Genomic DNA, 11,246 nt, shown 5'->3' with positions numbered 1-11,246 from the left:
CCATGGAAAAGGAGGAAAACGGGCCGAAGAGATGGCTCAGTGAATAGGAGCTTGCCATGCAAGCACAAGGACCTGAATTCAGAATCCAGCACTCATATAAAAGAAGAATGCAGACACATACATGCTGCCTATAACCCCAGCAATATGGGGGCCGGGGACAGAAAGACCAGTGTGGCTTCTGGCTACTAGCCGAGCTCCATGCTCAGTGAAAGAGCCTGCATACATGTGTGTGCATATACACAGTTACACTGTAGTGTGAGGCTCAAATAAATGTCTGTTCACCAGCTGGGCATGGCAGCCTTTAATCACAGCTCAGGAGGTAGAGACAGGTGGATCTCTGTGAGTTCGAGCCCAGCCTGGTCTATAAAACGAGTTCCAGGCCAACGTAAGCTGTTACACAGAGAAACAAAACAAAACAAAATGTCTGTTGACCCCAGGGAGTAAACCACCACCAACCAAAGCAAGGTCATGAGTCTATCAGTGTCCAGATTGATGGACCCTTGCTTCGCTGGGGTTACTTTGATGCGTGTGAGTGAGGGATCACTTTCAGGAGTAAGGGTGACTCAAAGGCAGCTGTGTCACCACAAAGCCCACCGTAATCTAGGTGAAAATTCAAGAAAGCTTCATCCCTGGGTCTCTGTAAGACTTTCGGGGAGCTTAACAGGTCAAAGGCAGCTCAGCCGGTCCCTACGACACTTTTCCTCATCATGTGGTAACTGTGTCTGTAATCCTGGAGAGGAGCCATGTGAATCTTGCTTTAACTCTTTAGGACTTGTAAAGTTGTTTACTTTCTGAGTCTTTTTTTTTTCTCCATGAAGAGAGTTGCTACCCAACACACACACACACACACACACACATACACACACACACACACACACACACACACACACACACACACGGGAACGTGAGAGCACATATACATCATCGAGAAGAAATGTGCTTCTCTACAGAACTAAAACATCACTGAGAAGGAAAGACAGATGAGGGAGGCACTGACTTGTCAAGAGTGCAGGCCTTCCTCACCTGGGAAGGAAACCTGTAGAGGGTGGGGCCCTGTCCATGACCTTTTCGTAAGCTGGGGTAGTTATAGAGCAGAAAGACGTTCCCCTTTTGGTTAGCAGTTGTCCATTGCTGAGGTTAGTTAAAGCCTGTCAGGCAGTCCATAAACATCCCTCATGGCTGGCCATCTCTGGGGTTCCATGGACCAGGACCATCAACAACCTAAAAAAGCAACTTTCTTTCAATTTGGAGCCTGAGTGACTATAGTTACAGGAATTGTCACCGTTTCACCAAAATAGAGGAGCTTTCTAACGTGGGGTATCTCTGGCTAACCAGAACATTATCCATGGTGTGGTGGCGGCGAGTAAAGGAATGTAAAGAGCATAGAGTGCTTGCCTGGCATTCCAGAAGCTCTGGGTGTGAGCCCCCGCCTGGCATAAACTAGACATCGTGGTGTGGAGGTGGATGCTTGAATTCAAAAGGAGGATCAGAAGTTCACAGTAATCCCCAGGTCCATAGGGAATTCCAGGAGGCCACGTCTGAAAGAAAACAACAACAACAACAACAATAACAACACACAATCCATGACCGAAACCCAGCTCCTATCTGTGTATAGAACTCTCTAGAAGAACAGGGAGAAAAGCCTATGTCACTATCTGTAAAGAAGCAGTGGGAGGCGAGACTGGAGGCCCTTGCTCCTGTCCTGTACTAAGCAGCCTGGGAGGCTTCTCTTCTGGGGCCTCCACTCGGGTGAAGCTGGGACTCTTGCCTGCAGGTCAGGAAAGAATCACAGGATGAATGGCTGGGAATCAAGTTGGAGTTTATTAAAAAAAGGTTTTAGCATAGACTTCAGTACAGGAATCAGTACAGGAATTAATAAAAGGAGATTAGGAAAAGGGGTAAGAGCATACCTAAGCTTGACTGAGGGCTTCTCACAAAAAAGCCACACTTAAGCGCCTTAACGGCATATATTCAGTATTGGTGGCTTCTGAAATGACTTTGTTCAAACAATTTTAGGGAATTTTTCTTCTCCTTGTTTTCTTCTTCTTCTTCTTCTCCTCCTCCTCCTCCTCCTCCTCCTCCTCTTCTTCCTCCTCTTCCCCTCCTTCCTTCTTTATTGACAAATGAGATAAAAGGTGGTTCTTGAGAGGCACTAGGTAGACTGGGTAGGATTGCATCTGATAAATTGTAGCCACAGGCCACGAGGCTTGCACAAGAGAGTCAAGACTCATTTTACTACAAAGGAAACTTATAGTCTTGTTTATGAGATTCTCAGAAAATTACAGGCCCATGTCTGAGAAAGGAGAGGACCATATTGAAAAATACATTTGTGCTTCAAGCATGGCCCATTGCGAGTCTTATTTGCTGTATCTTTATATAAAAAGAATATTTTCATGTAGGCAATCTTCACAGCAAATTTTGTTAACTGTGCTGGAACTTTTGTTGATGCAGCTGGCAAGAGGTTAGCGGCTCACTTCAACCTCGCGTCAAGAGGATCTAGGAGGCTTTGAATGTGGAGCATGAGGAGCCCCCTACTTATAAAATAACTGATACATAAAACTTTAAAATGATATGTGTCTGTGGGAGGTGCGATGTTTTGATATATGCATACGTTGTGTCGTGCTTAAAGCATGACATACCTGTGTTCAATTTCACTGCCTCATCAAACATTTATTATCTTTATAGTGAAAGCTTCCCAAATCCTTTCTTCTGGGATGTGGAAACCTGCCCTGTAGTCTCATAGTCTGAGCTTGTTAGCAGGGATGATGTGGGTTTATAAGCCTCTTCCCTTAGACAAATTAGTGAAGGGAAATGAGTTCATTTGCAGTTAGACCAAAGCGAGAAAGGAACTGCTCCTAGTTTCCCCTCCACTCTTTCAACAGCAGTGTTAGAAATTCCAAGGAAAATAGGAAGCAAGAGCCAGGAATTGTGTTCATTTCAGTCGTGCAAACTGTGTGAGGCTGCTCCCCTGGCTGCCCCAGCCTTTCTGTTCTCCCAGCATGGAATTCCTGGGGGTCATTTTGATCCAACAGTCGGATAACTGTTTACAATATCACACACTCCTCCCTTTCAGTGACAAAGCCATCCTATCCTGTAACAGCATACGGACACTTCTGCCTCATATCTAACCTTACCGTATCCGCGCTGCTGTCCTTATAGATGGGACCAGGTTTAAATCCCACGGGAAACTTTTAAACCCAAAAGCCAACTTTTGCTTGGAGCACCTTGGAAGGAATCCCAAGGGCAGCCTTCCCAGCTGTCTGTCACTGTGGGTCAGCGACAAATTAGAGGGTGAGCATCTGCCTAAGTGGAAGCAGGTATGCCAATCTTGTGGGCAAAGGTGGGGTTGCATCTACCCTGAAACACAAGCTCCTTGGCATTGGAGCTCTGTAAGGGTGGAAGGGGTGGAGACATGAATCTGGGTTAGCTAATCTGATATTCACACCTGTCAGGGGCTGTTTCCTGTCCTTCTAGAGAGGGAAACTAAGGCTCAGGCTGCTGTGGGCAAGCCAACGGACAGTTGATACTCATAGAAAGAGATATCCGGCTGAGGATATGGCTCAGTTGGTAAAGTGCTATCATGCAAGTGGGAAGACTTGAATTTGGATTCCCAGTACCCATGTGAAAAAGCTGGGCATGGCAGCTCTGGTCTGCATGCCAGCATTGGGAAGGAGTAGAGACGGGCAAATCCCTGGGCTTTGCGGGCAATAAGTCTTGCCAAACTAGTAAGATCTAGATTCAATGAGAAATCCCATTTCAGCAAAAATAAGTTGAGCTACAGAAGAAGACACCCATATGGACTTCTGACACCCTCCCCCTTCCCCCCCCCACATAAGCACATGCACACATATGTGTGCACACAGAAACACATCCATGCCCATAAACCACCACACGCAACAACAACAAAAACATATATCTTGGCTTCTAGATCCCACTCCCCACCCCCCTTACTCGTTAAATCCACTCCTTTCTATTATTTTTCAGGTTGGTTTCTTGCTTGTGGTGGCTAGTTTTGTCTTGGGAGTTTTGTTTTGTTTTGTGTCAACTTGACACAAGCTAGTCACCTGGGAAGAAGAAACTTTGATTGAGAAAATGCCTCTGCCAGACACGTCTGTGGGGGATGTTTTCTTAATTAATGATGGATATGGGGCGGAGGGGACATGGGAGGGCCCAGGCCTCTGTGGGAAGTGCCACCCTAGGTTACATTAAAAAAAGCCTGCTGAACCAGCCATGAGGAACAAGCCAGTAAGCAACATTCATCCCTGATCTTTGTTTCAGTTCCTGGCTTGAGTTCCTGGCCTGACATCTCTAAGGAGTGAACCCCAGGATGCATATGCCAAGTAGACACTTTCCTCCTCAGGTTGTGTTAGATCATAGATGTTCTCACAGCAACAGAAAGAAAACTAGAACACCGAAGTACAAGAACATGTCAGCACACACTGAAAGGGGCCTTCAACACAGCACACCATCCAGCCACAACCCTTTCCTCTCATTTCCTCTAACCTCGGGCAGAGCTGTCTCACTCAGAAATCTCTGTATCTAGGGCTTCCCCCCCACCCCAGGTCTTGTCCACACCTACAGGGGGGTGAGGGGGTCTCACCATTCTGAATGCTCTAGGTTTTTATACCAAACAGCCTATTAAGGCAGAAGACACAGTCACAAGTGTGTCTGTCTCTGCCTCCTGAATCAGTGCCTCAAGGCTTCCTGCCACTCCCCTCAACTCTTCACAGCCTTGTGCAACTGAGAATTTCCAAAGGGAGCCAGCCAGGCAGGGTCTCCAGAGAGCTCTGGAGCAACTATCACCACATTGAGAAAACTCTAACTCAAAGTACAGTGGAGCAGAGACAAAGCCTTGTCAGAATGACTGCCATTTCTGGGGCTGCTTGAATGGGGAGCTGGTAGGGAAGGAGACAGATATAAGTGCTGGTGAAACACAATACTGACAAGGTGTAAGCCTTCCTGGTCAGATTGCCCAAGGGGCTGGGAGAACAAAACTTTCCCGGAGTGGCTTGGTTTTTCCGTTGGGTGTAGGTGGAGTGGATTGTGTAGGTGGATTTATCATCAGTTTTACTTAACTTTTAATGATTGTACTCTATAGGCACTGTGGAGAAAGTGATGCTACATAAAACAAAAAAAGGCAAAGACACTTCACTGTCAGTGCAGGCACATGCAATCCTTGCTAAGATTTTTAATACACACGCACACACACACTTGTGTGTATGTACATGCACATACATGCCTGTGCTTGTATGTGGAATTAATGGTACTAAACTCTGTCCAGCAGCTGCACTTATCTTGGAGGAGAGATCAAAGCAGCTAAAGCCTTGATAGCACTGTTCTCAAGGTGGAGAGAGTGAGGGCGGTGAAACAGACTAAAAGTTTTAGGAGTAAATGCTCCTCTCAAGCCACTGAGGTAAAGGAGAATTAGGCTATTGCTGATCATGTTACTAATTGTTAGTAATCAGGCAGTGATATAGTCACCCCTAAAGGTCCTGATGATGGTGGAAAAACAGGCAGCACCAACGCCACTACAGAAGCAGGTTGGCAGAAACATGTCACCACATCCCCACCAGCAGGACTCAAGCCCCCAAGCCACATGTGCACATTCTGCGCATGTGTATATACTTCTTGCACATGCAGTAGATAGTTTATAAAGGGAACTCCTCCCATTCCTCTCTCTCTCCCCACCTCCCATGTGTGTCTCCAGAGACTGTCTCTGTATCCGTCTAATAAGCCTCTTAAGGGGATCTGTTGCGTGGTGCGATTTCATCCCTCTGTACAGCTCCGCTGTTCATTTCTACTATTTGGCACCCACTAATCACATTGATTATTGCTGATGTCACCAGGAACCTTATCACCACCATGTAGAGTCTTCCAGGCCAAGAAGACAGTTCACTTGAAAGTGGCATCTCTCTGGGACTCAGCATCAGGGAAACAAAGAATAGTACCTAGCAAACAAGGCAACGTTTAGCAATCAGCTCTTTTCATCATCCATCCATCCATCATAACAAATCTAGCTAAGAAGTTTTCTATGGCTCACGGAGTCAGTCTGCCAAACAAAAGCAAATTAGTTTGTAGGTTAAATCGGCATCACATGAAAGTTGTGTGGAATTGTTTCATGGCATCCCTAAGACATAGTGCCAAGGTATCCTTATAGGAAACATGTTTCTAATTTCAGGGTTCTTGTTTTTACCCTGGATATGACTTAGAAATAGAATCTGTCCATCTTGTTTCTGTTCTCCATCATTTGTTGATAGTTAACTTGTGGTGAATTAAGCTAAGGATAATTGTCAGTCCTACTTAATTTGTTTTCAGTTTATAGATACACGGATGTGGGAGAAGGAGAAGAATGGGTTCTTGGGTAGGACAAGATGTGTGTTCTGTGGTACCAAGAGCATCCTTGGATGTCGCTTTGTATTTAATGCTTATGAGGGAATGAAGAGATATGCAAATTATTATGCAAAATTATGCAATTTCCCTGCTGACACTTTCTTCCTGGTTTTGGTTTTGGTTTGGTTGGGTAGGGGGATTGTCTTCTCCACTGTGTCACCTAGTCCTGAATACCTGCAGCAGGACTCTGTACAGGACTGGTTTTTCAAGCTGACTTCCAAAATAAGGACTAGCTTAGGTTCTGCCCAGCCTTCAGCCTACCATTTCTTTCCTGAGACTAAGTGCAACTGGCTGTAGCCACCAGGCTCCTCAGGCACAGTCCTTAGCTTCTGTTCATTCATGCACTTGCACAGTCGAATCCCATCCTGAGAAGCGACACTCCCTAATGGTTTCCACTTGACTTTATAAACTAGTGTTGCTTCTCTGTCCAGGAACTAGTTACCCCTTCCTGTGGTATGAAGAAAGCCTACAAAAAGGTGAGGTAGAGAAGTAGGGGGCAGACTGGTTGCAAAAAAGAAGTTTTTAAAGGCTCTGATGAGATGAGGTCATACTTGAAAGTTCTAAACAAAAATGAATCCTGCTCCAAAGGCTCATTGAACTCAGGGGTCAGAGAAGTATAGACTCCTAGAAACAGAAGATGTGCCAAAGGACAAACAGGTCCAATTCCAATCCCTTGCTTGGGAGAAGGAGAGATAGAAAGTTCAGGTCTTGCCTAAGATCATACAAAAATGTTGCTGCAAGAAGGGGTAATTCTTTTTTGCTTCATTGTAAGAGTAAGAGCAAAGTGAGATTAAAAAGGTAAAGGCTTTGTGTGTGTGTGTGTGTGTGTGTGTGTGTGTGTGAGAGAGAGAGAGAGAGAGAGAGAGAGAGAGAGAGAGAGAGAATGTGAGTGCAGCCATAGCAAGCCTTCTGTTGTTGGTAGTGGTGGTGGTGTGTGTGTACATGCAAGTGTGTTTTGTTAAGCACAGGACTCATTTAATTTCCAAACTACCATTATATTGTGAGTCTGGTTATAATCATCCTTTTAGAAATGACAAGACTGAACTTAAGCGTACTTTGTGGTGGTGCAATGGCTCAGCAGGTAAAAGTGTGTGCCGGGAAAACCCAAGTGTAATCAGAAAACCCAAGTATAATCTGCAGAACCCATGGTAGAAAGAAAGAATTGACACCTGACACTTGTCCTCTGACCTCCACCTTGGCATGCATGCATCTGCACTCACCTATATGCAGCCGTCATCACACATGCACACACGAATACACACACACACACACACACACACACACACAGAGATAGAGAGAGATTGAGAGAGAGAGAGAGAGAGAGAGAGAGAGAGAGAGAGAGAGAGAGAGAGAACATTTTAAAAACCACACAGTCACAATTGGAATAACATCAATGGAAGATAGATACTTAGGCTGGGGAAACAGACTTGCCTTCCAAGACTATACCACTGGCTGTACCAGTGAGTGTCCCCACAAGATCATTCAGGAACACTTGCTTCCCACAGAAATCTTCTTTGTCCTTGGCACAGACAAGCTAGCAGTGACAACCTCACAGAAGCATATGGCGCAGAAGTGACCTTTGGATAACTATTTCCAGAATGCCAGCATTCCAAAGCTTGTGCCATCACTCCGTCTCAGGCACTCAGCAGTGCCTATCACAGGCAGTTAAAGCAGCACTTGGCAGATGTTCAGCTTCTCTCTAAACAAGAATTCACATAAAAATGATTCCCCAGGGCCGTTACATGGCTAAATCAATTAATATGTGAGCATTTTATAACAACTACTAGGAAGCACTCAGAAATCATCCCCAGACAGTACTGGTCCTCATCAGTCAAGGCTGTCCACACCCTTGCTATGTGTGTGTGTAACATCAGTCTACGTCTAGCAGAAGGTCCTGTCATGTTTTTTGATCCTCTCAGAAAAGAAAACCTCCTGCTTCTGTAGATGGGAGGTGACCAAGCCAAATACACACCTCACTACAGTTCCCTCAGCTCCATTATCAGTTCATCTTTTTAAAGAATAAATATCCCTTCGTTCCTCCTTGTTTCTTACCTTCTTTGGGTCTGTGAATTATAGTATGTTTATCCTGTACTATATGGCTGAAATCCGCTTATAAGTGTGTATATACCATGTATGTCTTTCTGAGTCTGGGTTACCTCACTCCGGATGATCATTTCTAATTCCATCCATTTGCCTGCAAATTTCAAGATTTCCTTGTTTTTAATAGCTGAGCAGTATTCCATTGTGTAAACGTACCACTGTTTCTTTATCCATTCTTCAGTTGAGGGACATCTAGGTTGTTTCCAGATTCTGGCTATTACAAATAAAGCTGCTATGAACACAGTTGAGCAAATGTCCTTGTTGTATGGTCCAGCATCTTTCAGGTAGATGCCCAGGAAGCTAGGTCTTGAGGTAAAGCTATTCCCCAGTTTTCTGAGAAAGCATTATATAGATTTCCCAAGTGGTTGTATAAGTTTACACTCCCTTCAGCAGTGGAGGATGCTTGAATCTTTCCCGGAAGCCGAAGTAGAATAGAAGTGGTTAAGGAGAAGACACAAGGTAGGAGAGGAAGCACACAGAGAGTCACATGGGAGAGTTTAGGGAGAGGAAAGAGAAGGTGGAGGTGGTGTCATTCCATTTTAATTTAAAATAAAGTAACTTAGCCTTCCAGATCTTACCTTGGTTTCCATGGACTGTGTAAGCCAAATAAGCCCTTTCCTCTCCGGTGTGGAGATGGGGAGTTCTAGGAGTTAAAATGTAAGTGGGGATAGGGAAACTGGGGAAGAGGAGAAAATAAGGGGTGAGTTAGAGAAAACTCAGGATACATGAAGAAGCCAGTGGTTTGTGAGATAACACATGTACCCAGGGATGACCAGCATATCTGAACCCTAATAAACAGTGCCATCCATTAGTCAAAATAAGTAAATAATAAAATAAATAAATAATAAAATAAAAAGGCAGAAAAATTTCAAGTAAATAACCTGATGATACACTTCAAGGTCCTAGAAAAACCACTGTGCAGACCTAGCTCAGAAGCCAAACACAGCAAGACATAATAAAGATGAGAGTAGAACTTAATGAGATGGAAAATATCAGAAAAATATATACAGTACATCAAAGAGTAGATTCTTAAGAGGAAAAAAAAAAAGATGGCAACACCCTAGCCAACTGAACCAAAAGAAAGAGAAGTCCAAGATTAATAAAATTAGAGGTGAAAGGCAGACTGTTACTACAGGTTTTAAAGAAAACCATTAGGGAGCACTGTGAAAAGTAGCCAGAAGGGAGAGGGCACGAAAGAGAGAGCGAGAATGAAAATAAATTAAAAAATGACTTACACTTACAAGCATGCAAATATCATGAAACCTATTGACTTTAATTCTAACCTAAAAAAATTAAAATTTTGTGAACATGCTCATAGGTTATTTTAACCTTGTGACAAGATCACAGAGTGTTACACAAGTACAGTGTCTGTTGTTGCACCAAACACTATAGTCTGCAGACAATCATTACATTTGTGGTTTGTCAGTGCACGACAAGGCATAACGTGGTGTATGTTCGATGTTTGTATTTGGAAATAGTTTCTCGTGTGAAAAACTGTGAAATATCTGCTACTAGTGAACCTGCCATGGGTGGGAAACAAGAGGCTTTTAGGTCACGGAAAGGGACTGTGATGTACAGCAATTGGCAGAAGATTTACACTCATACTGGTCTCCACAGCGTTGTGTCTCGCATCCCCCACGTCAAAGGCCGAGGAAGTGTGGGAAAACCCAGGCAGGTGCTGCCAAGGCTGGCTCTGTGTTAAATGCCACAGAGGAGAAATGTCAAGATTAAGAATCCTCAATCATGTAAAAAAAAAAAGGGGGGGGGGCGGGAGTGCCATAGCCTGTGTTGTTTAGTTCCTCCCTGACCAATAACTGACAGTGAGGTAGCCTGTGCCCAGGACTGAGATTTTTTTTATTTAATAACTCATCTCTTCTGGGCACAGAACTGCCCACACATGTTGGGGACTTATATTCAAATGTCTTTTTAATATAGCATGTTTTAAAATTAGCTTACAAACTAGTGCGTTTCCATAAGGCCTCTTTATATTTCTTCGGTTGTGGCTAACCTATACTTTCCTGTGCCCATCCCCACGTAAAGCCTCCACCCATGGGGGGCATGATTATACACCAAGGACCTTCTGCTCAAGAGAGCCCCATTAGCTCTATCTCCTAGCTTTCTGCTGAACAGACAGATATGTTAGAAAAGGATTTTTTCCAAAATAAATGTGGCAAAAAGCTGCTACAAAACAGGGACCATCTACCCAGGGAAAGCTGAAGTATCTAGGGCACTTCAGCCTAAACACTTAGTTTACTATTCAACTTCCTTAAGGAAAAGCAACGGAGTCGCATTCTATAGCAGTGGTTCTCAAATCTTCCCAATGCTGTGACCCTTTTTAACACAGTTCCACCGGTTGTAGTGACCCCCAACCATAAAATAACCATAAATTATTTTCATCATGACAATTTTGCTGTTATGAATAGTACTGTAAATACTTTGGGAGACAGAGGCTTGCCAAAGGGGACCCAACCCACAGGTTGAGAACGGCTCTCCTAAAGCATAGCACAATCTTACACTTCACAAGTTGCACGATGAAAATTCTTTTGGCAAATGCAACAATTTGTGGAACATTCTTGAATTCTTTCATCTTGAAATACATGCCAAAGCATAAGGACAAATGACTCCCAGTGGGCACTAGTCTCTTAGCAATGTCTTTCAAGAAAGACTGTATTAACTTTGTCTTATGTGCATGGATCCACCACATGTGTGTATGGTGTCCTCAGAGTTGAGGTGGTGACACTGGATTCCCTAGGACT

The sequence above is a fragment of the Acomys minous genome, assembly GCF_964271855.1.
Source record: "Acomys minous genome assembly, chromosome: 2".
In the NCBI taxonomy this organism is placed as follows: Eukaryota; Metazoa; Chordata; class Mammalia; order Rodentia; family Muridae; genus Acomys; species Acomys minous.
The sequence above is the reverse complement of the archived record's forward strand: the minus strand, read 5'-3'. Positions refer to the sequence as shown.